Raw genomic sequence first — 23,602 nt, 5'->3', positions numbered from 1 at the left:
CTCCTGAAAGTTGTCCTCTGATCTCTACATATCTGTAATGGCATGTACAAATGTAATAACAATTTCAATAAATAAATGAATAAAGGTACTATTCAGGGGATGGGAGAAAATGTAATATCTAGTTTCCTGGTATCCCATCCTGCTTTGGTGCCTAGCATTGCTGGAGGGGGTCAAACTCTAGAGCTCAGCTTCTTACACAAAAGTTGGGGAGAAACCAAAGAGAGGGAGAGAGGAGGGCTGAGAAAGGGAAAAAATATCCCTTCCCCTAAATGTACTAGAAGTCACCTGTACACATCATGATACTATATTACTAAATGTTAATATTTCAATGTGTTTTACACAAGAATAAAAATATTATATAATGCATGACTTAATTTTAATGTTTTACCTAAGAATACAAGATATAACACAATGTATGAGACAGGCAGAGGCAGAGGCATGATTGCTTCAGTCTGATTTAAGGCTTGTCCTAGACAACATAATGAGATTCTCATCTCAAAAGTAGAGTCCAAAATTAAATTATGAATTGTCCTTGACCAGTAGCACTGGCATTTGTGACTGACTGGAAGGTGGTGTGACCCTGGTTTGTAAAGACATTGAAGTGGAAGTTAACTTCTCAGTTTATACAAATGGATTACAGAAAAGAAGTGAAATCCATATCCCTCACACTGGGGCGCATCAGCTCCACTCTGTGTATAATTAACTCACTTTCTCGTGTTTTCATTTCTTTACTAAAACCTGAAAGCTAAAAAGAGTTGCAAATTTAATGGAAAATGAAAGACAACAAGAAATCAATTACTCAGATGGATCTGTGGTTGATAAATTGTCCTAATTGCTTGCTTTATAAAGATCATTCTCAGGTACATGTATCCCTCAACTTATGGTGGGGTTTACAGCCCGATTGGGATGTTGAAAATTGAAAATACCATTAATTGAAGATTCATTTGGTCCATGTAACCCATCAAACATCATCACCTAGACACATGAAACAATCTCAGAACACTTATGTCAGTCTCCAGTTAGGCAAAACCACCCAAGCAAAGTCAATTTTACAATAAATAGCTGACTATCTTAGGAAATTCATTAAATATTCTACTGAAAATTGAAAAATAGGGTGGATGTATGGGTGTTCTTTCAGCAGTTATGACTGTGGAGTTAATCATTAAGCTGAACCAATTTGTCAGAGTTGGCTCTCTCTCTCTCTCTCTCTCTCTCTCTCTCTCTCTCTCTCTCTCTCTCCCTCTCTCTCTCTTTTTCTCTGTGTGTGTGTGTGTGTGTGTTGAAGGGACTGGGACTAGAAACATAAGAAAAACTATGCTCCTTATCTTAAAAATATTGAAAATAATCTTCAGAGGTTATGGTCTTGTTGACTAGATATTAACATTTTGGTGTGTATTATCTATGAAAGTTTCCTATCCTTAAACATGGGCAGGAATTTGATGTAATATTTTATGTAATATTCTCCATAAGGTTGCAAAACCCAAATAAAATGCTTAAAAGTGCTTTACAAAGTTTTAGGTGTCAGTTATTATATGAAATTTAAGAGTGTATACTTGGGCTGGTGAGATTGCTCAGCGGGTAAGAGCACCCGACTGCTCTTTCGAAGGTCCGGAGTTCAAGTCCCAGCAACCACATGGTGGCTCACAACCTCCCATAATGAAAATTGACTGCCTCTTCTGAAGTGTCTGAAGACAGCTACAGTGTACTTACATATAATAAATAAATAAATAAATAGATAAATAAATAAATAAATAAATATTTAAAAAAAAAAAAGAATGTATACTTGAGGCCCGAGAGATGAGTTAAAGCGCTGGCCACCAAACCTCAGTCTGATTTTGGTCCTCGGAACTTCCACGGTGGTGGGAGAGAAGCAACGCCCGAAATTTTTCTTCTGACCTACACATGTGGGCTGTGACATGCCTCCTTCCAAATAAATATATAAATATAATTTAAAAAGTAAACATGCACATTTTATAAATTATGGAGAAAAACCAAATTATGCTCAGAGAGCTCACAACTTGGAGTACAATACAGACAAGAAGCCCATTCACTGTATAAAAAGCTGACGATTGGTACCAAATGTGTCTCTGTGATGGGAAAACAAGAGAAAGTTCCCTATTCATCATTTTGAGTTGAGGCCTGATGCTTTGGGGGGTCCAGTCTTTCACTTTAGCAGTTTGTCCTTTTGTGTGTGTTTTGGAGTGGTGATCGTCTTTGAGAAAGGCAGTAGAAGGACCACTTCAAGGGGCTAGCAGCAGCCGCTGCCCGCAGCGCAGCGCAGCAGTTTCTTCAGTGACCAACAGACACCAGTGCAGTGCTTTTGCTTTCGCTATGGACAACTGCGATTTGAGCAGGACCAGGAAGCACCTGCAGACTGTTGAGGGGCAGGTCTGACTTGGGGATAGCGTGAGTACAGCTCTCGTGTACACGTGAGCCAGGCGTGAGCAGGCTTGACTGCTGAGAGTCAGTATCTAGTACTCACTGTAGTGCGACTCCTATATACAGAAATGGGTCTATAATTCTGCTATGTTGCCTTCACACTTCCAACAAAACAACCCAGCAGAAGCTGTAATATAGGTAAGCCCAATATTTGCATAATCCTAGCTGGATTTGCCATCACATTTTCTAGCAAATTAGAACATGAGCAAAATATACCAGCAAACACACTCTTTGTCCTACGACATACTTCTTTCACCACTCTGAAAATCATCATGGTTTCCTTTAGCTACATAAAACAAAGAGGAAATATGGAACTTAAAAAAAATTTTTTTTCCAGAAAGTAAAAAACCACAGCCAGGTGTGGTAGCACACGCCTTTAATCCCAGCACTCGGGAGGCAGAGGCAGGTGGATTTCTGAGTTCGAGGCCAGCCTGGTGTACAAAGTGAGTTCCAAAACAGCCAGGGCTATACAGAGAAACCCTCTCTCGAAAAACAAAACAAAACAAACAAAACAAAACAAAACAAAACAAAACAAAACAAAAAGCCACACTTGCTCCTTGACAAGAAATCTTTTTAATTTCAGATTATTAAGTTGTTTTCTTATGGTGCAAATGGGAAATGTAAAATAAGGAGTATGATACTCTTTTGTTAACCAATTTTAAATGTTCTCTTTGCATACAGATAGTTTTAAATATAACTTATGTGGGTTCATAATTGTATCTATACTCCTGAATTTAAATGTAGTACAGAGTTTAGCTCTTCCATTTCTTTTAGAAAAGCTCTATTACTTGAGGAAGTCTTCCAAATGACATTGTATTGCTGAGTGACAGTTCAGCTGCTCACATTCAGTAAGATTGTCCACTAATGACAAAGCATGTCATATTTTGAAAAAAAAAATTAAATAGAAGAGCAAAGAAGTCCGAGTCAGGAGTCATGAGTTCTATGGGTAAGGCTAGAGCTCACTCACTTTCTTACTGAGGGTCTTTGTAATGAATCTCCATGACTCCCACCAAAAGTTCTGGGTTCTCACACTGAATGCTCCTTCTCCAGGAGATCAGGGAGTGCTGTACTCCCTCAGCTCTGCCTTTTTGGTGCTCAGCAGTGGCAGCTCTCTTTGCTTCATCAAATACTGCTAGTTTCCCATGGCTTAGCTCAATGAAGACATTTAGAAGGACTGATGAATAGCATTTAGTGGGTATTTTTAACATGCCATTATACAGAGTGTGGGGCGGCGCACTCCTGTTGTCTGAGCACTTGGTAAGCGGCCGGGAGGCAGGCAGGCTCTAGCAAGCTTGAGTCCAGCATAGGCTTTGTAGCCAGACTGGCTCCAAAGGAACCACTATAACCACACACACACACACACACACACACACACACACACACACACACCACACACACACACACACACACACACACACACACACACACACACACACCACACACACACACACACACACACACACCACACACACACACACACACACACACACACACACACACATACACCACACACACACACACATACACCACACACACATACACACACACACACACACACATATACACATACACACATACACCACACACACACACACACACACACACACACATACACACCACAACACAGATGAATAGAAAAGCAAAGTTATTTGTTTTGCAATAGATTTTTCAACATAAATATACCCAAAAGGGGTATTTTTCCCTATAATTCTTTGTGGTGTTCAGTTTGTTACTTGGGAGCTTAGCAAGAGAGTCCATGGTTGTGGAAGAAACAAATCTTATGCCTTTGGGTCTTAATATGAAGCTGAACATAAACTCAGGACAGTACCAGTGGTAATTGGGATATTTGGACTTTTTAAACATTCTATTTATTTTGTTCTATATGTGAATAAGTGTGTGTACCACAGTGCCCATGTGAGCCAGAAGAGGGTGTCTGATCACCCTGGGACTGGAGTCCCAGTTAGTTGTGAGCTGGGGCTCAGTCCTCTGCAAGAACAGCCAGTACCCTTAACCACTGAGGGACCTCTCCAGCTTTAATTTGGACATTAATACTAACCCTAACCCCAACCCCAACTCTAACCCCAACCCCAACCCCAACCCCAACATAATACATGCATTGTGGAATTCTCTCTGGTAGAAACTCTCTGGGAACTAGGGATGCAACTGTGACAGAATGCTTGCTTAATAAGCAAGGCCCTTGGTTTGATCTCATTACAAAAAGGAAGGAATAGTGCACACCCTTAATCCTCTGCCTCGGGAGGCAGAGGCAGGTGGATCTCTGAGTTTGAGGCCAGCCTGGTCTACGAAGTGAGTTCCAGAATAACCAGGGCTACACTGAGAAAACCTGTCCTGGGAAACAAAACAAACAAACAAACAAACAAACAAACAAACTGGAAGGAAAGAGTCTCTGATTTATGGCAGTTCTCTCCACAAGTTTACCTCACCTCTCTTCAGATATAAAATCTCCTTAGATGTTCTCCCAGATATTTGTTCTTCTAACATTCTCGATTGCAGTGTTGTTTGAGATAAGTTAGCATACAGGATTCACTGTCTTTACAGAATGTATCAGTCATATTTTCTCATGTGCTTGCTAATTGTTCTACAAAGGTTTCCTTGCCTAGACAAGTAGCTCTTATAATCAAACCACATTTTTGGGGTGTGTGTGTGTGTGTGTGAGAGAGAGAGAGAGAGAGAGAGAGAGAGAGAGAGAGAGAGAGAGAGAGAGAGATTGATTTTCTCCATGGAGTTAATAGGTATTTCCACTCATGCTGAGCAGCAGGTAGATGGCTCTCTCCTTTAGCACCGTGCCAAACAATCTGGTCTGGCTTTAATTTTACAGGCCCTCAAAACCATAACTGTCACAATCTCCTCAGTTCAACTCTCAAGAGAAATTGATCGACAACATACAGTCCTGAGTGGCTGGCATGTGAAAGACACCCAGCTATACAATTTCACATCTAATCAAGAAAGATTGGGATCAGGGTTGGCCTATTGTCTCTCTGTTTCTGTTTCTGGCTGGAATCCAGCTGGCTTTAATGCTGCTCTGGAGAGTGATGTGGGCAGAAGATGGAAAGATGTTCAAGCCAGACAATCAGTGTCTGTGAGAGGGTCTTCTACATTGTCAGAAGGGCCCGGGGTTGCAGTGGATTTGTGCTGATTAGTGTCCTGAAATTCTTAATGACCAAAGGACAATTTCTAGCCCGGTTATCTTTGACCACTCTGTGACTGTAATGAGGGTCTGCAGCATGGAAGGATGTACGCTATCCAAGCCATGCTTAACAGCACAGGCTTAAACCTCAACTTTTGCCATTTTGAGTCTAATAACCCAAGGAAAAGGAAGCAAAATCTATGAGGAGTGGCAATTACGCAAATTTGTGCATAACGAAGTGCTAAAATGATGACAAAATTTTAAGTAGAAAGAGAACACACAGAAAAGGAGATTATCGATGGCTAGAAGGGCTTGGGAAAGTTCCATTGAGGAGTGGGGGTGGGCATTGGAGTTGGGGAGCAGGAATCTTTCTTTTCAAACCAAGATGGGTGAGCTTCGGTCTGGAAACATGGGAGTCAGGCTCAGCCCAGAATGCAGTGTGAGCAAGTGGCTTATAACAGAGGTAGGGTGTAAGCTCAGGACGCCTGAGATCAGTTTAGTCAGGAGCATAAAAGTACAGAGAGGGAGGGTGTGATGTGGAAAGGGTGTGGATGTCTGTAAGTGGAAGCTGTAAAAACTGCTAATGAGCTGTTCTCAAGTAGATGGCATGGAAGAAAGACCCATCCAAAAGAGGTGTGCAGGGTTAGTGGAGACTAGAGAGGGTGAAACTCAATTCAGAAACATAAAGGACTGCAGACTGTTCAGGTCCCTGTATCTGTCCACTGTTAGTTGCAAGGCTATCTTCATTTTGTTTGATTTGAGACAGTCTCACCATATAGGTCCTATCTGGCCTGGAACTTACTATGTAGACCGCAGCCTTGAACTTTCCAGCTTCTGCCTCCCAAGTGATTACAGACATGGGCCACTGTGTCCACTCAACAGTTTATTCCTTCAGGCTTAAGGAAAGAGAAGAGCTTGCCAATGAAAGAGAAGAGTAACTGATCTAGATGGAGAGTGGAAACATAGAGGCAAAGAAACAACAAGTTCTTTAAAGTCTATCAGTTTGCTTCTAATCTCGCTATTGGCTGCACGCAGCCCGGTGCTGGGACCTGGGTTCCCAGTGTTTGTGCTGTTTCCCATGGCTCTGCCTGCTTCTGTTTCTTTGCAGTAACTATTGCCATTATCCAGCATATTGTTTCCATTTCCATTCGAGTCTTGACAAGTTATCAAGGAAACAACAAAATGTGCCTGTTAGTTTATTATTTGTTCACTGTGAAGTATAATTCACATGGCCCAAAGAGGCAGCCTAGATTTGGCTATTCCTACAGACCTAAGATTCTGCTTCTAATTCAGTTGTAGACCAGACCAGACTGGTACCGGAATATTAATCCATATTCTTGGAGCAAAATGTCTAATCACAGGGACAGTTATTAAACATGTTTTCTTGTACTCACCTGTGTGTGTGTGTGTGTGTGTGTGTGTGTGTGTGTGTGTGTGTGTATGTGTGTGCACGGGCACAAATGCCTGTGGGGGCCAGATTACAATCTTGGGTGTCATTCCTCAGGTACCATCCACCTTGGTTTTTGAGACAGGGTCTCTTATTGGCCTGAAGCTCACCAAGTAAGCTGAGTGAGTTGGTCCAGTCAGTGAACCCCAAGGACAGAGCTGTTTCTGCCTCTCTGGTTTACAGGCACATGCAGCCACCTGACCTTTTAAAGATTATTATTGTTATTGTTATTATTATATGTTGATTCTGGGGGCTGAACTTTATACTTGGCAAAGCAAACACTTACAGCTGAGCTATCTCTTCGGCCCTACATGAAATTTTTCATGTTTATTTTTTCGTGTCAAGGAAGTGAGTCCATGACAACATGTGTTTTGACCACATAGGTATTATTTTTCATTCTACTTCATTACTTCTTTTCTTTTATTAAGAACTCTGAACTTCTCCAATTCAAGAATCCTTTGTGACTCTAATAGACAGGCCTAGCGCTTAGCCTGCAGAAACACATCTCAGAGTTGAAATTTGAAATTGAGTCATTGAGAGAATTGAATGAGGCTGTGCACACCTGTTATCCTGGCCCTTCTGGGACGGAGGCAGGAGGATCTAAAGTTCAGGACCATCCTCTCAGTACAGTGAGATTGAGGCTGCCCTGCATTACATAAGATCCCGTTTCAATGTAAGTTCCTGAATAGTAGCTTGTGTTCCTTGACTTCACTAAAGAGCCTTCCCTCAAGACATTGTCCCATTGAGCTAGGTGGGGGCTGGAGAAAGCCTGAGGCTATGCAGCCCAGCTGAGTGCTCTATTGCACGTGATCCTTATTGATCTGACTTCAGCGATCGCTCGGGTATTAGGTCTTCTACCCTTGTGCTGGAGTCTCATCAGTTCAGTTGCCAGCCATTAATGGCTTTCAAATATAAACTGGCTCATGTCAATCATGCCCTCATGCCAGGCAACTCTGAGTGAGAAGTGGGTTACAGGTTCTGCTACTCTAGCTGGCGGTTCTCCCAAAGGATCCAAAGTAGTTGGTTCAGAGCACTCAGTTGCATAATAAAATCCAGGCCAAAGTCTTCATTAAAAACTTGACTGAAACCCAAGTCTCTTTTGAGGAACCAAAATGCTGTCAAGTCTCTATGTTCCATACATTTTCCTGAACTAGAAAGTGCATTTCAAGGGTTGGAGAAATGGCTTGGCAATTAAGAGCACATACTGTTCTTACAAAAAACTACCCTTCAGTTCAGAGCACCATTAATGGCTGACAATCACCTGTAACTCCAGCTGCAGGGAGTCTGGTGCCCTCTTCTGTCCTCCATGAGCACCAGCAAACACATGTGTGCTCGCATAAGCCTGCACACATACAGGTGCACACATAATTAAAATAAAATAAGTTTTTAAAGAAATAGATTTCAATCGCAAATCAGACTAGTTCAAGCTCTGTGTCCTTTGGGCATAGTGTCCCGAGGATACAGCGCAAGACGATGAAATGATCAACGCAGTTGTCTTCTTTAAAGAAAACAGTAGCTAAGCTTGGAATCCACCTACTGCATTAGGTTGCTGTGCGCCTGAGGAATGCTTCCTCTGTCTTAAAAAGGCAATTACAGGACTGACAGAAAATGAATAAAAAGAAAAAACAAGACTTCTGAGGCGCTAGAATGGGAGACTAAAGAATTCAGGGCCAGGCTTGGGTGCACAGCAACTTCCTTTGGGAACGTGTTCCCAAATCTTAAAATTCAGAACTATGCTGTATGTTAATTACCTTGATTGGATCATTGCAGATTATAAATATGGGTCAAATGTCACACTTGACTCCACAAATTTGTCCAATTACCATGCACCAATTAACATTTTTTTAAAGAACTACTTGTTTTGTAGGGAAGAAAGGAGTCTGTGGGTGTGTATATCATTTGTAAAACTTGTCATTTATACATTCTGTAAGAGGCTATCAATCAAGCTCTTCCATGGTAAAATCTGAAGGTTTATGAGTAGAAGCAACTTAAATATTTTATCTCTTTTGCCTCTGGACTTGCTTTAAATTTACATTCCTTTCCACCAGCATTATCTTAACTGAAAGAAGAGAACTGTAAGTGTTTTGTAGAAGTAGTTTGGTGTTCTGACTTGAAAAGTCATTATTTTCCCAAACTTAGAAATACCAGAATTTTATTGGCCAATCAATAATCTCTTTTCCCTCCTCTCCCCCTCTCCCCCTTCTTCTCCTTGCCCCTCTTGTTTCTAATCTTAGAAAAGATTCTTTTTAGTCTAAGGGGAAATGTCTTAGCTCTGCAAACATAGGTTGGGTTCCTCTTTCATATCTATCAATGATCAGAGTTAGATTTTTGTCAGTTTGGACTCTATTGGTATGCATTTACATTCACATAGTTTAAATATTTATTTTCATATTTATGAATGTTTTGTCTGCACGATGTAAGCAGGCCACATACCTGCGGTGCCCAAGTAAGCTAGATAAGGGCATCTGCTTCTCTGGAACCTGGTGCTGTAAACACTTGTAAATGGCCATGTAGGTGCTGGGAACTGAACGTGGGTCCTTTGCAAGAGAAGAATACGCGCGCGCGCGTGCGTGTGTGTGTGTGTGTGTGTGTGTGTGTGTGTGTGTGTTGGGTGCAGGGGGCCATACATGAGTGCACAATTGCTGAGCCATCTTGTCAGCCTGTGTTCGCAGATTTTACCCATTATTGAGTTAGTCCGAATGTGACTCTTTGTTAGAACATGGAAGCCACAGCTAGAAAGTGGAGTCTGCTCTGTTTCATGATGAGTGCACTCCTATTTCCCTAAACACAGAGATAGAAAAGACTTAATAATTCATGGGAAGTCTGGGGTATGCCAAATAAAAACTAGTACATATCCTACAACTTTACTATCTGTCACGTTCCAAAAACCTTCCTTGCTTTGACCAGCATGAAGCTCTGGGGGGTGGGGGGGTGCAGAACAGGATTTGTGGGGGCTTCTCCTTCTGGGATGTGCATTCTGTAAGATGAAAGCTGAACTTTCCCAAACTCCTGGATGCTGCCCAGCCCATCTGTCCTCCAGGAAGCTCTTTCTTTCTGCTTACTAGACGATTACTTGTGGGCAGGTGAAGGTTAAGGAGGAGGCACTGTACAGGCAGGAAGTCTCTTTAGGGAGCATGTTATGCTGTGGAAAGGTGGATGGGAGCTAAGCTATATTTGTGGTACACATTTTGAAAATAATAGTCACAGGCTCACACTTGTAAAGTATCATCAATAAGGACACACTCTGCATCCAAATAATCCTTTCCCTAGCTCATGCGATTCTCCTGAAGCTCGCAGCCTAGGACAGCACTTGGAATTAACACAGCCAGCCATATTACCTGAGTTAGAACGTTCTGTCATAGGAGCAGAGTGAAGACCTGAAAGCCCTCATTCAGGCTCCACTTTGCTTTTTAAGGGATGTTATAACTGCCCAGAAAAACGAGATAGACTGGATGGTATTAGAGCCTTCATTAAAGAAATAAAAGATTTTCCCAAGTTCTTGAAACATTCCACTTCTGGACTTTTCTGTAGTTTCTGAAGCGGAAACGCTATATAGAAGAAGAGTAACAAACAAAAATAAGCCAAAACCACGAGTTCAGCTCATTGCAACAACAGAAGCAGGATCTCACAATTACAATCTGTATATCAGGTGAAGACTAGACCTGTGGCAACCTAAGAATTGGTTAAAGCTTAAAACAGGAGAAATCAAACAAAAGCAAAACTACACACATAGGGGAAGAAAAATATCAGGGCTGATTTCTCTCATGTCAAAATATATACTTTAAAAATATTATTTTTATTTCTGTGTGTAGTGTAAGAGTTAATGTGTGCATGCAATGCCCAGCGTGGCCAGAAGAAGGCATTACCTCCCTGGAACTGAAGTTACAGAGAGCTGCAACTGCTGTCTGGGTGTTGGGACTCAGGCCCTCTGTAAGAGCAGGAAGGGCTCTTACTCCCTGAGTTATCTCTGAGCCCTCAAATTATATATAATTGGGTGCTTCAGTGTTGATTCTCCATCTTATAATACACAGTTCTCTTTAGAAAATTCCTTAAAGCTTCTGAGTTCATTGTAACCTTAGAAAGCTCATTATGTAGCATAGGCTAGCCTTTTGAACTTGTAATAATCTCAGCTCTCCCAAGGAAAATCTTTCTTTTAAATGTATTAATTATTATTGTGTGTGTGCTTGAGTGTGCATGAGTGTGCTGCCACAGAACAATCTTTGGGAATTGGTTTTCGCCTTCTATTTTCACATGGGTTCTGAAAATTGAACTAGGGTTGCCAGGCTTGTGTGGCAAATGCTTTTACCCACTGAGCCGCCTCAGGACAGCCTTCTTTATTTAAACAAGAGCCACCTGGCTCTTGGCAGTTCCCAGATTCCTCCTGGTTCTAAGTCTTAACCTGGTGATGCGATTTGTTTAATACGAATCTCCAGATCAATTTTGGGAGACTCTACCTTTGACAATGAAGACTCCTTATGCAGAAACAAAGTGTCTGACCCAGCCTTGGCCACTGCAGCTAGTCAGAGGTGTGTCACTCTGTACCTTAGAAACACAGAAAGTGTTTCTCATGTTGGCACTCATGTTGTTAAAAACAAACAAAAAGTAGAACCAAGAAAAGATATTACAGTGGATGTTGACAGTGTGACCCCAGATCTCCATAATCCCAGAGCTTGAGAGGCCGAGACAAGAAGAGCCTGAGTTTCAGGGCAGCCTAGGCTACACAATAAAATCTCAGGGAAAACCAAATCAGGCGAGGTTTGAACTTTGAAAATAGAGCCTTTTATAAATTAATAAGACGTTAGTACATTATTAATTGGGAATACAGGAGCCACATATTTTGAGGGCAAAGTTGAATAGCTTGGCTGGTACAGCTGAAAACCGAGCCAGGCAATTAGGAGTCAGTTCTTTTTCAAAGTTCTGGAGACAAGTCTGCAGGGGAAGGGAGTTCGCAGAGGCGGGGCATCGAGTTTTAAGTGGAGTGGGAGGAGAGGTAGGATGTGTTGGGGGTGATGTTTGTAGTTTCTTCCCAGTTCCTGGCCTACTGCAGTGGCAGCCCAGGAGATTAGAGTGGAAAGAAGGCCCTTTGACCTTTCCAGGCTCCTGAAAATGTGTCAAATGACCAGTGTCCGCCCACAAGCACATTTTGTTACGTGGAATACAAAGCTTATGTGAGAGAATTTCTTGCTCTGTTGTACTTCCCGAAAAAAAAAAAAGTGGCAATGGAAGATTCCATGTTCCCTGGTAAATACAGAGTCCGGGAACAAACGAGGGACTCAGGCTGACTGCATGCAGCTTTGTGTTAAATTTTAGAGGTGGTGATTCCTTCTCTGTCTTGCCTACACGTTGTTTTTCTTAACCAATTACTTCTGGAAGCCTGACCTAAATCCTTTGTTTATTTAGTCTGGTGTGTGTGTGTGTGTCTATGTGTTTTGTCTGCCTGTATGTTTTTAAATTGCTTGCCTGAATGCCTATGGAAGCTAGACTATAGCACCAGACTCCCTAAAACTGGAGCCACTGTATAGATATAGGAAATTGAACCTGGATCCTCTGACAGAATAGCCAGTGCTCTTAACACCTGAACCATTTCTTAAACCCTCTTGGTTTCTTTCTAGATTATGTGTCAGAAGGAAGAGAAGGGCTCTTGTAGAATGGTCTGCTTTGGCTGCCCGTGCCCTTTATTATCCTTAGTGCTGAACCCAGGACTTGCTCTTCCAAGCAGCATCACCAGCTCACAGAACCATCACAGAGGGTGGACCTCACAGATCCATCAATGCATGGTCCAAACTACCTTTCTTCTTCCACCCCTCCCATCTCTATTTCCCCTGCCTTTGGAAATGCTGAGTAGAGCACAGGCCGAGATAGAAGGAATTATGGAGTGACGGAGACAACTCATTCTTACATTGTGGGTCATGGTTCCTAGTCATCCAATAGTGGATATGCTGTGATATATTAATAGATGTGGAATGCTTTATTCACAACATTCTAAGTAACCCTTTATCCATCTTACAGACATGTAACTAACCATTGTTTGTTCCCCTGTTCAAGGTTGTATAGACAAGTAATATCATCTCTGGATTAGAAAATGGGCTTGGACTATCCAGATCTACAGCCATAGTTGGTATTTTAAGTGACAGAGGGGCAAGTCATAGGTGTAACTCCTATCAGAGTCATCAAGGGATGTTGAAGTAAATGGAAATTTTTTACCTAACGATCTCGACTTGGGACAATAATTTCACATTTTGATTACAAGTGTTGCTTCCCCTAAGGGCTCTTAAAATAAAATCAATTGAGTTTCATGCTTGTTCCTCCTTTGTAATGGACAGATGAGGAGAAAGCACTAAGAGTTGACTCACAGCTCTGAATGAGGTTACTAGAAAGCTCCTTCAATGTCTGAGTGTCTCTGTGAGCTGGAGAACACACTATGTGGAGATGAATGTAAAACATTACACCTTACCTGAAGAGCCATGTATAACTCACTAGCTAAGGACCAGCACTGAGAGAAGGAAGGCTCCCATTAGTGTGAGTGGATGGGGGGCCTTTGGGAGAATGTAGAGATCAAGCTAAAACTCTGAAAGATGAGTAAGTAGAGGGGGGTGAGTGAAATGATTCTTTTCATACACAGGTTTATGAATGTAGAACCAGAAAGAACCATGTGGCCTTAGAGTGTAGCTCGGTGGAGAACACTTGCTCAGCACACAGAGGCCCTGGGTTTCATTCCAAGGCCTCCAGATGAACATCATACATGATATGAGCTCACTTCCCACTCAACAGGGATGCAAATAATTAGGACAGAGACTTATGTGTGGACACTGACCTGGTCACTGTAGTTGGGGTCAAGACACAGTTTTCACTATTGTGGGATGGGGTGGGAGTATGGCTGGAAAACTGAGGCTAACTATCAGTGGACCAGTATGTAAAGGTGTAGTTCGGTGGAGGAATACCTGGCTTTCTGTGCCTGAGGCCTCAGTTGCCAGCACATTCACAAACAGAGGGAAATGGAGACAAAGAGGACCAGTTAGGAGACTGTTCCAACAGCCCACATGTAAGAGAATCATTGCACTGGGGCAGTAGCTGCAGGCCAGATGTGGAAGATATATTAAAGGAAGGGCTCTTAGGATTTGATGACAGATTGGCTGTAGGGAAGAGGAGAAGAGTGAAATGCTGGGGTGGAGGGAAGAGGCTGAGAGGAACTCACATGCTCCCCCTTCCTCCCCAGCATATTGAGATTGAATTGAAAATATTTTTAAACAGGAAACATTTTCAGGCATTTTTTTCCCCTGCAAAATACCTTCTATTGACTTTTTTTTCCACAGATCTTACATAAAGGTGATTTAATCATATGGACTCATATTTAACTTTACACAAAGCCTCTTTGTTCCAATGTCAATAATGACAAAAATACAAATATTTAGATCAGCATATAAAGCTGAAATCTCCTTAAATTCATTCTGGCTATGCAGTTTTGCGTGGGGGGGCGGGGGGGGGGGGGGGGGAGAACCAGATGTCCTGACTGGAACCATTAGGTGGCCTGATTCACATGGCAAAGGCTGGGGACATCCAATATTATACACAACTCAGTATTGGAAATTCCCCTTTGAGACTGAAAGAACAGAAGTTTCAAATCCGAAACCTTACTCTATGCGCAGGGAGTTAGGAAAAGAAAAGTGTCACACTTGCCACTTGGCTGAACCATGACAATTGAAATGGTTACAACAATCTGTCTGATGGCCCATTAAGTTCCCCAGATGGAAACAGGATACAGGCACTCACTTTAGTGTCTTGATGGAGGTCCCCATTCAATCTATCAGTACCCTAATAAATGTATTTCCCTAACCCTCATCATAAAAGTGAATTTTGTAACTGTCATTAATCAAGCTTTCCATTCACATCTCAGAAATGTCACCTTGATTCAAACCTAGGACACAGCTACAGGACACACAGAACCTCACCCCACTCAGGTTCTTTCCCTGAGAGAGACCCCTACGTGTTCAAACTCTCCTACAGCTGTTAGAACACTGATGGGACTCATGTGTTGGCAGCCTAGTCTTGTCAGGAAGAGACCAAATGTCACACTGAGGGATGTAGAAGTCACCACAAATAAGTCTCTCAATGTTTTCCAGTTGGACCAGGTAGATCCAGATTTTGCCAAGAAATGGAGATTGGCCTGTGGTCTCTGTCTTTTAAGTTAGCGTTTTCTGTTCATTGAGTTATTTTACATTGCTTTGTTAGGGAGACAGAAACATAAGTTTGTGTCTTCAAGGTGTGAATTTACTATGTGCCAACACTCAGTATCTTGTTTGTGCTCTGCTGCCTTGGACAGGTGAATCTTTGGGATGGGAGAAGGGGAATCTCCCACATTATCTACCTTCTGAGCAGCCAACTTGGTGATCAGTCTCCAGGCATAGGCTCCTGGGGCCCATGTGGGGCTTCCATTCATAGGCAGAACTTTGTCCTTGCCTTTGTTAGAATACCACTGTGGGACATCTCCTTGGGTGAAAGCCAGCCCAACAGCAGGGCTTTATGTTGTCCCAAAATGATGCTACAATGGTACCAAATGGCCTGGTCGGTAAGCTCTGAACTTGCTCCATGCAGTAAGGAGCTCCCATCCTGATATGGTGGGAGATATTAGTCTCCCTTTCCCTATTCACTTTTGAAACTTCAGTTCCACAGTAAAACTAATATGGAATGAATGGAATTACAAACGGTGTCAGCTTGTGAACTAAGTCCTATTTCATTTTGGTTATGTAATATTGGGACTCAGATAATGCTCAGTCACTGGTGGGAGAATGCTTCTCCCTGAAGATGTTCGAACCTTGGCCAGGACATTCTGAAAAACAAACACCTCTGCACCATACTGGGATACTGGTTTTGTTTTAACTTTTTAAAAAAAAACGAGCTTTGAAAGTCAGCTGTATGATCACAAAAATGTAAGACTGAACCCTGAAACCGAATGTTAGAGACCTTGAGTCAAACCAGAGTCCCAGGCATTCATCCTGTTGCTCTACCTATTACATAGCTCCTACTTGCAAACATCCCAGATGTAGTGTTGTATACAAAAATCTCTCACCTGCAAAGAGTAAGGACCAAGTTGGATTTCCCTATCCAATTTGCAATTCTTGTAGGGCCAGGTTCTTCCACAGTGCAGGTATATGGTTTCTCAGAAAGAGTCAGTCTCTGAATGCAGTGCAAGAAGTAACCCAGACTCACCCATTTTGCTCAAACACTTGAAAAATAAAAATACCTTCTTAATCCCTCAGAAAATAAGGCACTGATTTGAAAGGCTTTTTTTTTTTTTCGACATAAGATGTTGCATGTAATGTCCCTTGTTATATTCCATTCAATTAAATCCTGGTGGGTGATTTTGGCAGAGCAGTTAGCCACACATCAGATGACAACTCACTTACTGTTGCTCGGCACCCCATGACCATTAATTTCCAATGACTAACTTGTAATTAAAATCTTTGTGTTTATTTGTTTATAGCCGGGGCTGAACATCTATTTACATTTAATTAACACTGTTTAAAGCCTATAAATGCAGCGACTTTAATGATCCATCCTAGCTATGCTGCTTTAGTTTTTCCTGACTTGTAAAACTCACACACAGATCTGCAAGTGAATTACATCCATCTGCTCCCCCGCAGCTGCAACCGGGCTACGTTAGAGAGCCATTTCCCCCTACCCCCCCTCTTTGCTTGGCTTCCAGCTCTAAGTATTTTTGTTTCAGAGCCGACCCAAAGACTGCACCGACGGGAGCCAGCCCTTTTCTCCTGAGGAGTTCCCGGACTTAGTCTTCAGAAATGATTAAAAGCCACTCTTGCTCCATCCCAAATCGACGCAATCTACCTTCCACAAATTCGGTTAACAAAGCGTTTCCGACTCTGCCGGCTTAGAAGAATCTTTTCTTATTGAGAAGAACGCAACAGTTTAAAGTGAACTCTTTAATGGTGAGAGCTAAAATCAACGCTTTCTTGGCCTTGCCCATCCTTGATGAGCAGTCTACACCTACTCTTCTGCGCCTATAACGGGAACCTCAAGGCACCCGGGCTCCCGAAGACAGTATCTTCGTTACACCTTCAAAAGCAACGCAGGAGAAGCATTAGCGCTACAAAGACAGCCGAGCCAGAGCTATGTGCACTGTTATCTGTCAGTCGTACAATAGCAGCATTGATGGAACGGCGAGGACCGGCTTTGACAAGTGTGCTGGGCTAGCATTACATTCCATTCCAAACTACGGCGAGAGAGAGAGAGAGAGAGAGAGAGAGAGAGAGAGAGAGAGAGAGAGAGAGAGAGAGAAGGAGAGGAGAGGAGAGGAGAGGAGAGGAGAGGAGAGGAGAGGAGAGGAGAGGAGAGGAGAGGAGAGGAGAGGAGAGGAGAGGAGAGGAGGAGAGGGAGAGGAGAGAGAGAATTGATTTGGTGTCTTTTACTTTACCTGAAAATACTGCGTTTCTTGTGGCTGCTGCAAATGAATTCCTCCTCCTCTTTCCCAAAGCCAAGTACTTGGATTTGCCTGCAACTCTCACTTGGAGAAGACCACACAGCTCCAGCAGGGCAGCCTTCCTTCTCTTAATCCCCACTCGAATGTGATGACACACACTAACCCCAACCATCTGTTGAAACACGTCCTCAAGCACTCAGCACAGTGCTGTGTCAAGACAGGCTGCCCAATCCAATTGCTGGGGCTGAGAGTCTCTTACGGATTGGAGGCGGAGGGCTGGGCAGGGACGGGGAGGTCGGAGAACTCCCCAGCCAAGTAACCTGAGATTTTCGGAGAGAAAGAACTGCTACAAAAGGAGGAGTGGGAGGTGCGGCGGGGAAGGTAGAGCGAATGAATTATTCTGGTGGCCAGTTGTGCGTTACTTTTCACAAGTCTCTGTGCTCCTGGGTGGGTGGAGGGGGTTCTCGGTGGGATGCCCAGGAACACTAAAAATCTTTTACAGCTAATCTATTGAGGGCAATGTCCTCAGCAAGCCGCTCCCCCCATCACCCCACGGGAGATAAAAGATTCTTCTTGTCATGCTGATAAAGTGTTAAATGTGGGAGTAGTTTGCACTGAAATGTGACATCTACATTTTGAAATCTAAACTCCTGCCTCCCTTTGATTGGGGGCGGCCGCCTCAAACATTCCTGAAAGGGCTTGGGGGGTGGTGTCGCAGCTTTGAGCCGAAACTTCTTTTTCTCACTGGGCTCTTCACGTGTCTCTCAGGCTAAACCAGAGAGACGGTCAATGAAAACCATTTCACTCTACTTCTCCAAAGCAACTCATGCTTTCCTAGATAAAGGTGGCTTTTAATCACTTTCTACACCCACAGCCATCTCGGTATTACAGCTCCTGGTACTAGAAGGCTACACTCTGCCAGTAATTGTTTTTATTGGTTTCTAGTTAATTGTGCTTATTACATCCGCGTAACTCAAGCGTCTCATTAATAATTTTGCTTTGAAATATTTTCAGTTTGGGGTTGTTTAAATACATCCTTCTTGTGTACTTTTTTCAAAATGCAGTTTTCTGAATTGTATTTATAAAAGTATTTACATTAATAACCTGATTCAGAAAAGTGTTAGATTTTTTTTACATATAAGAAGATATTGAGAAATAAATTCATTACTTAAAAAAAATCTTATTCTTTCAAAAATTCCATGAGACATCCAAGGAATTTGGATAATCTTAAAGAGTAAAGAGGAATTTTAAATACCATCTACTGCCTAACTGTGCCTGTTGGAAGCTAACATTTAACTATTACACCTTTTGAGGTTTGTGGTGAGAAAACCAATCATTTATGGGGTGGGGGAGGGTGGGGGAGGGTGGGGGAGGGTGGGGGAGGGTGGGGGAGGGGGTTAAACTTCCCTAAAGCCTAAAAGATCCAGATTACCGATAGGTAGCTGTGTTTGGCATATCAATGTCATGAAAATAATTTTTTCAGTTACAAGCAGCATTGGCTGATTGGCTTTCTTGTTGTTGTTGTCTCGCAAGGTTCTGTGATGTTATATAAGGATGCTTACAGTTGCTTCTGGTGCAAGTTTCCAAAGCACAGAGGACAGGAGAGGGTTTCTGTGAAGTGATCTCTCTCCCACGGGGTCATCAGGAGGAGGCAAGGAGAGTAGGATGGGGAGGTGGGAGCTTTGACTTCGTTTGCTTATTATCTTCCCAGAGTGATTATGAGGTGTCTGCTTTACTATGTATCACAAGTTCACTAAGCTACCCCTGACTCCTGAGCACCCACATCCAGAAACAAGCAACACAGACATTGTCAACAATGCAATTGGCAGGACAGGCCTAAGGCTTCCCTGGGGACCATAAAAATTTAATAGTGCCAATTACTGTCGAGCAATTTTATTCTGTCTTGTTTTTGGAGGAGTGGGTAATAGTTAATCCACCAGACCTCAGTCTGGAACTCTGCATTGCCTCAACTGTGTAGATGGAAAAGACCCCGGAGACATTATTAAGCCAGTTTGCAATCTCTTAAACTGTAAGTTGAGTTACAAAAGTAAAACTTAAGAAACTGTAAAGGTGTTAAATCAATATGTTTCATCCACCCTGTGCCTGTAACTTCCCTTCATGGGACATTTCCCTGGGGGTCGTCTCTGACTTACATTATTGTTTGAAACGCTTTTCAATGCGAACGTTTCAGTCTACACTCCACTGTAGACCTTTTCATTAAATTTCAGCTATTACTTCTCTTTTCTTGATCATTTCACCCATTCGTCCCATTTAAAACTTGTTTTAAAGTGAAAATTACAAGGCTGCTACAGACCCTGGTCCATGCTTGTCTTGTGTTCTGCATAGTGGCAGGGCGTGCCATCTTTCAGGTGGACTGTAAAACTAGTCCACAAAGATGCATTTTTTTTCCTTGTTCTGAAATGTTGTTGATGGGGAAAATCAGCTCAAGTCCAAGCCTGAGGCTGGTGCTGCAGGCTACGTCCTGGCTCCCCTCCCTCTGCAGCCTGCCTCCCTGCCTCCCTGCCTCCCTGCCTCCCTGCCTCCCTGCCTCCCTGCCTCCCTGCCTCCCTGCCTCCCTGCTCTGCTGTGTCGGTTTAGAAGTTAAGAAGTTTCCATTACTTTCCTTGCTTTCGCCTTGCCATCTGCAAACAGTTTATTTTTTTAAGGGAAAAGGAGTGAAGTTGAATCTGCCTTGAAAGATCTAAACTTAAAATACATTGTATTTTAAAACGATGATATCCAGCATTGTAAAGTCAGACGGGGCAGGATGGAGGAGCTCTTTGCAGAATGAATTGCTTCATCCTAGAAACTGAGGCAGGACGCTCCTAAAATGAAAGATTAATAGGTAACGGTGATATTGAAGAATGGCCCCTCCTATTCTGTTCCCACAGTTAAAATGTCCCTTTACTTATTAGCTCCAATTAGTTTCCATGGTAACCGACCAGCCCTTGTAAACCCAGCACTCCTAGCTTCACTCATCTTTGTCTAGACGGGGCTCTCCACCCTTCTTCCTCCACAGATGGTAGTTTAGCTGAGTCTGTATCTATAGCCATATCTCTCACACACATGCAATTGGCACATGAGGGCCCACACTCACTTTTTTGCTAGCACAATGGTGGCCAAGGGAGAAGGGAAGTGGCTTTTAATCCCTCGGCTTCAGCAAATGCGTCTGCTGCTGCATTAATGTTTGCCTCCTTTGCTTATTGTTTCTTCCCCTTCTTGTTCCATTATCAGCTGTTTGCTGCTCATAATTTCTTTTCAGGGAAACCAATACAGTATAATAAAAACCTCATTAAACAGAAACACCTATCAGAAAGCCCTACACTACCCCTTTTTGTTGAAAGAACCATTAAAGCAAAAAAGAAAAACCACTTGTTTGTCATGCTTCAGAAAAAGAGAACAAAGCCAGCATGAAGGTTTACCAAGGGGAGGGGAGGGGAGAGGAGGGAAGGGGAGGAGAGGGGAGGGAAGGGGAGGAGAGGGGAGGGGCCTGGTATGAGGATTTGGTACACTCAAAGCATCCTGTGTCTTTTCCCCTGATGATGCCACTTGGCCAAGAATACCAACCCAGTAATCAGGGAGGCTGAGAGAGATGGCCCGAGTGTAGAGGGAGGTGACATCTGTGGAGCAGTTCAGCTCAGAGACAGTGCTGCAGGTGAACCATGCAGCTATAGTCTAAAGAATCAGGTTGTGTGATGGGGCTGGGGGGTGGGTGTTGGTTAAGGAGAAGGAAAAGGCCTCCCAACAATGCTTCCAATTGTGACAACTCAGCAAGCCAGGGATATTCCCAATTTATGTTTACTTGACTTCTTTAGACATAGCTCAATTAGTAAAAAAGTAAGCCTAACTTTTCATTAAGAGATATGGAGAGATGGTTCAGCAGTAAGAGCACTGGCTGCTCTCGCAGAGGACCCGGATCCAGTTCCCAGCACCCCTTTGGTGGCATCCAACTTCATGAAACTCTGATTTCAACGGATCTGATTCGTCTTTCTGGCCTCACCAGCACCAGACACACATGTGGTGCACTTACATACATACAGGCAAATTATTCATAGACATAAAATTATATGAATAAAATAATTAATAGTGTGTGTGTTTGTGTGTGTATTTGTGCCTGAATGCCTGAGAGTATGAAGGTCAGAGGGCAATTTTGTAGACTAGATTCTGTCCTTCCTTTTCCAAGAGTCAGACTCAGATCATAAGCTTATGTAGCAAGTACCTTACTTATTCTTGCCAGCTTCAAACTCAATTTTAATTTAGTGATTTTCAATGGATAAACACCTTTCTAAATTTAGAGAAACAGTTTAGCAGCCAAGCTTTTGTATTGGGCATGTTTAATATTGTGAAGATCAAAATGGAAGCATTATATTTCTCCCTATCCCACCATTTTTCTGACACTGGTTTTGATATAAAAAGAATAATTAGGAAATGTGGGTTGGAAAGATGTCCTAGTGAGCTTGATATGCAAACATGAAAACCTGGTATGATGGTTTCAATGAAATGACCCCCAAACATTTGCTCCCCATTTGATAGAACTGTTTGGGAAGGATTCAGAGGTGTGGCCTTGTCAAAGGTTGGTGTGTCATGAGGGGAGGTCTTTGAGGTTTCGAAAGTCTCATGCCAATCCTAGTGTTTCTCTCTGCCTCCTACTTTTGGGTCAAGATAAAAGCTCCCAGTTGTTCCTGCCTTGCCTTTGCTCTGCCCTCATTGCCTCTAACTCTCTGAAACCCTAAGCCACAAATTGAACTCATCTTTTTATAAGTTGCCTTGGTTATGGTGTTTTATCACAGTAATACAAAAGTAACTAAACCACCTGGGTTTGATCTTCCAGAACCCATATAAGAATAGCTGGACCCTGCAGCAAGCAGATATAACCCCAGCACTGGAAAGAGACAGCAGGCGGCTCCCTGGGGGATACCCTGGTTAGTAAGTCTAAGTCTAGCAAAATTGGTGAGCTCTGGTTGCGGTGAGAGTCCTATCTCATAAAGAGAGAGAGAGAGAGAGAGAGAGAGAGAGAGAGAGAGAGAGAGAGAGAGAGAGAGAGAGAGAGGAAGACAGACAGAAAGGGAGGATGAAAGAAATGAAATAAGGAAGGAAGGAAGGAGGGAGGGAGGGAGGGAGGGAGGGAGGGAGGGAGGGAGGGAGGGAAGGAAGAGAAAAGTAACTGAGGAAGATACCCAGTGTCAATGCCTGGCCTCCATATGTACATAAGCACACATGAATTATCAGAAATAAAATGTACCCAAATCTAATGCAATCTTTTCCCTTTCTCTTCTACCCTTCCCCCTACTTCTTACATTTCTGTGCATCAAATCCAGGCCTCAGCATCTGGGAAAGTGGTCTAACAATGAGCTTCACCCCAAATATGGCATTTGGGGACCAGGACAAGAAAAGTGTGAGTTGGAGGCTAGCCTGGACTACATACAAATGGCAGGACAGTCTGGGCTATATAATGATATCCTGTAATCTGAGCATCCGAAATAGAGACACAGTGCATACCTGAGATGCTCCTTATATTGATGACATCTTGGCTTTGCTGAAAGCACTCCGTAAAATTTGTGTGTTAAGCAAATGGCAAAGGACATGTAAAGTCTCGTGCCACCAGAGACATGTATAACAATTAGCCCATTGCCATCTATTGCAATATGTCCACAGATGTGCTTTAAGTCTTGCAACTAGAACAGCCTGCAGTTCTAAATCACACAAGACTGCCCAGCCTCTGGCATTCATTAATCTCCTTCAACTTAACTTTCCTGCCTTTTCCACATTAAGAAAAGAGAAGCCAGGCATGGTGGTACAAGCCTTTAATCCCAGCACTTCGGAGGCAGAGGAAGGCAGATTTCTGTGTTCGAGGCCAGCCTGGTCTACAGAGTGAGTTCCAGGACAGCCAGAGCTATACAGAGAAACCCTGTCTCGAAAAACCAAAAAAAAAAAAAAAAGAAGAGAGAAGACTTACCATGAATTCACATGCTGTGAGACCAGCATTGGACTCAGCTTTGGAGTGGCTGTATGGTTTACTCTTGGTGGATCATCCTGAAGCTAAGCAAACTGTGAGGTTTTGCCTTTTTTTTTTTTTTTTTTTTTTTTTTTAAAGGCAGGATCTTTCTATGTAGCCTTGGCTGGCTTGGAACTT

The 23,602-nt window shown here is 42.8% G+C and overlaps 1 protein-coding gene across 5 annotated transcripts in view; it reads right to left on the bottom strand.

Annotated features, from left to right (window-relative positions):
• The window catches only part of Sulf1 (sulfatase 1), a 168,996-nt gene extending 151,045 nt beyond the window's left edge, over positions 1-17,951 (bottom strand). For 2 of the 5 annotated variants that reach the window (XM_030253970.1, XM_006495513.4), the window contains exon 1: positions 17,464-17,930. The gene's annotated coding sequence lies outside the window, so the exon portion shown is untranslated. Of the gene's footprint in view, positions 1-17,463 lie in introns of all 5 variants that reach the window. The other 3 variants (NM_001198565.1, NM_001198566.1, XM_006495510.4) reach the window with 2 other exon arrangements.
• Between the last annotated feature and the right edge of the window lie 5,651 nt (positions 17,952-23,602).

The sequence above is a fragment of the Mus musculus genome, chromosome 1 (genome assembly GCF_000001635.26).
Source record: "Mus musculus strain C57BL/6J chromosome 1, GRCm38.p6 C57BL/6J".
NCBI classification, from domain to species: Eukaryota; Metazoa; Chordata; class Mammalia; order Rodentia; family Muridae; genus Mus; species Mus musculus.
Note: the sequence above shows the minus strand (reverse complement) of the source record. Positions and strands in the feature narration are given on the sequence as shown.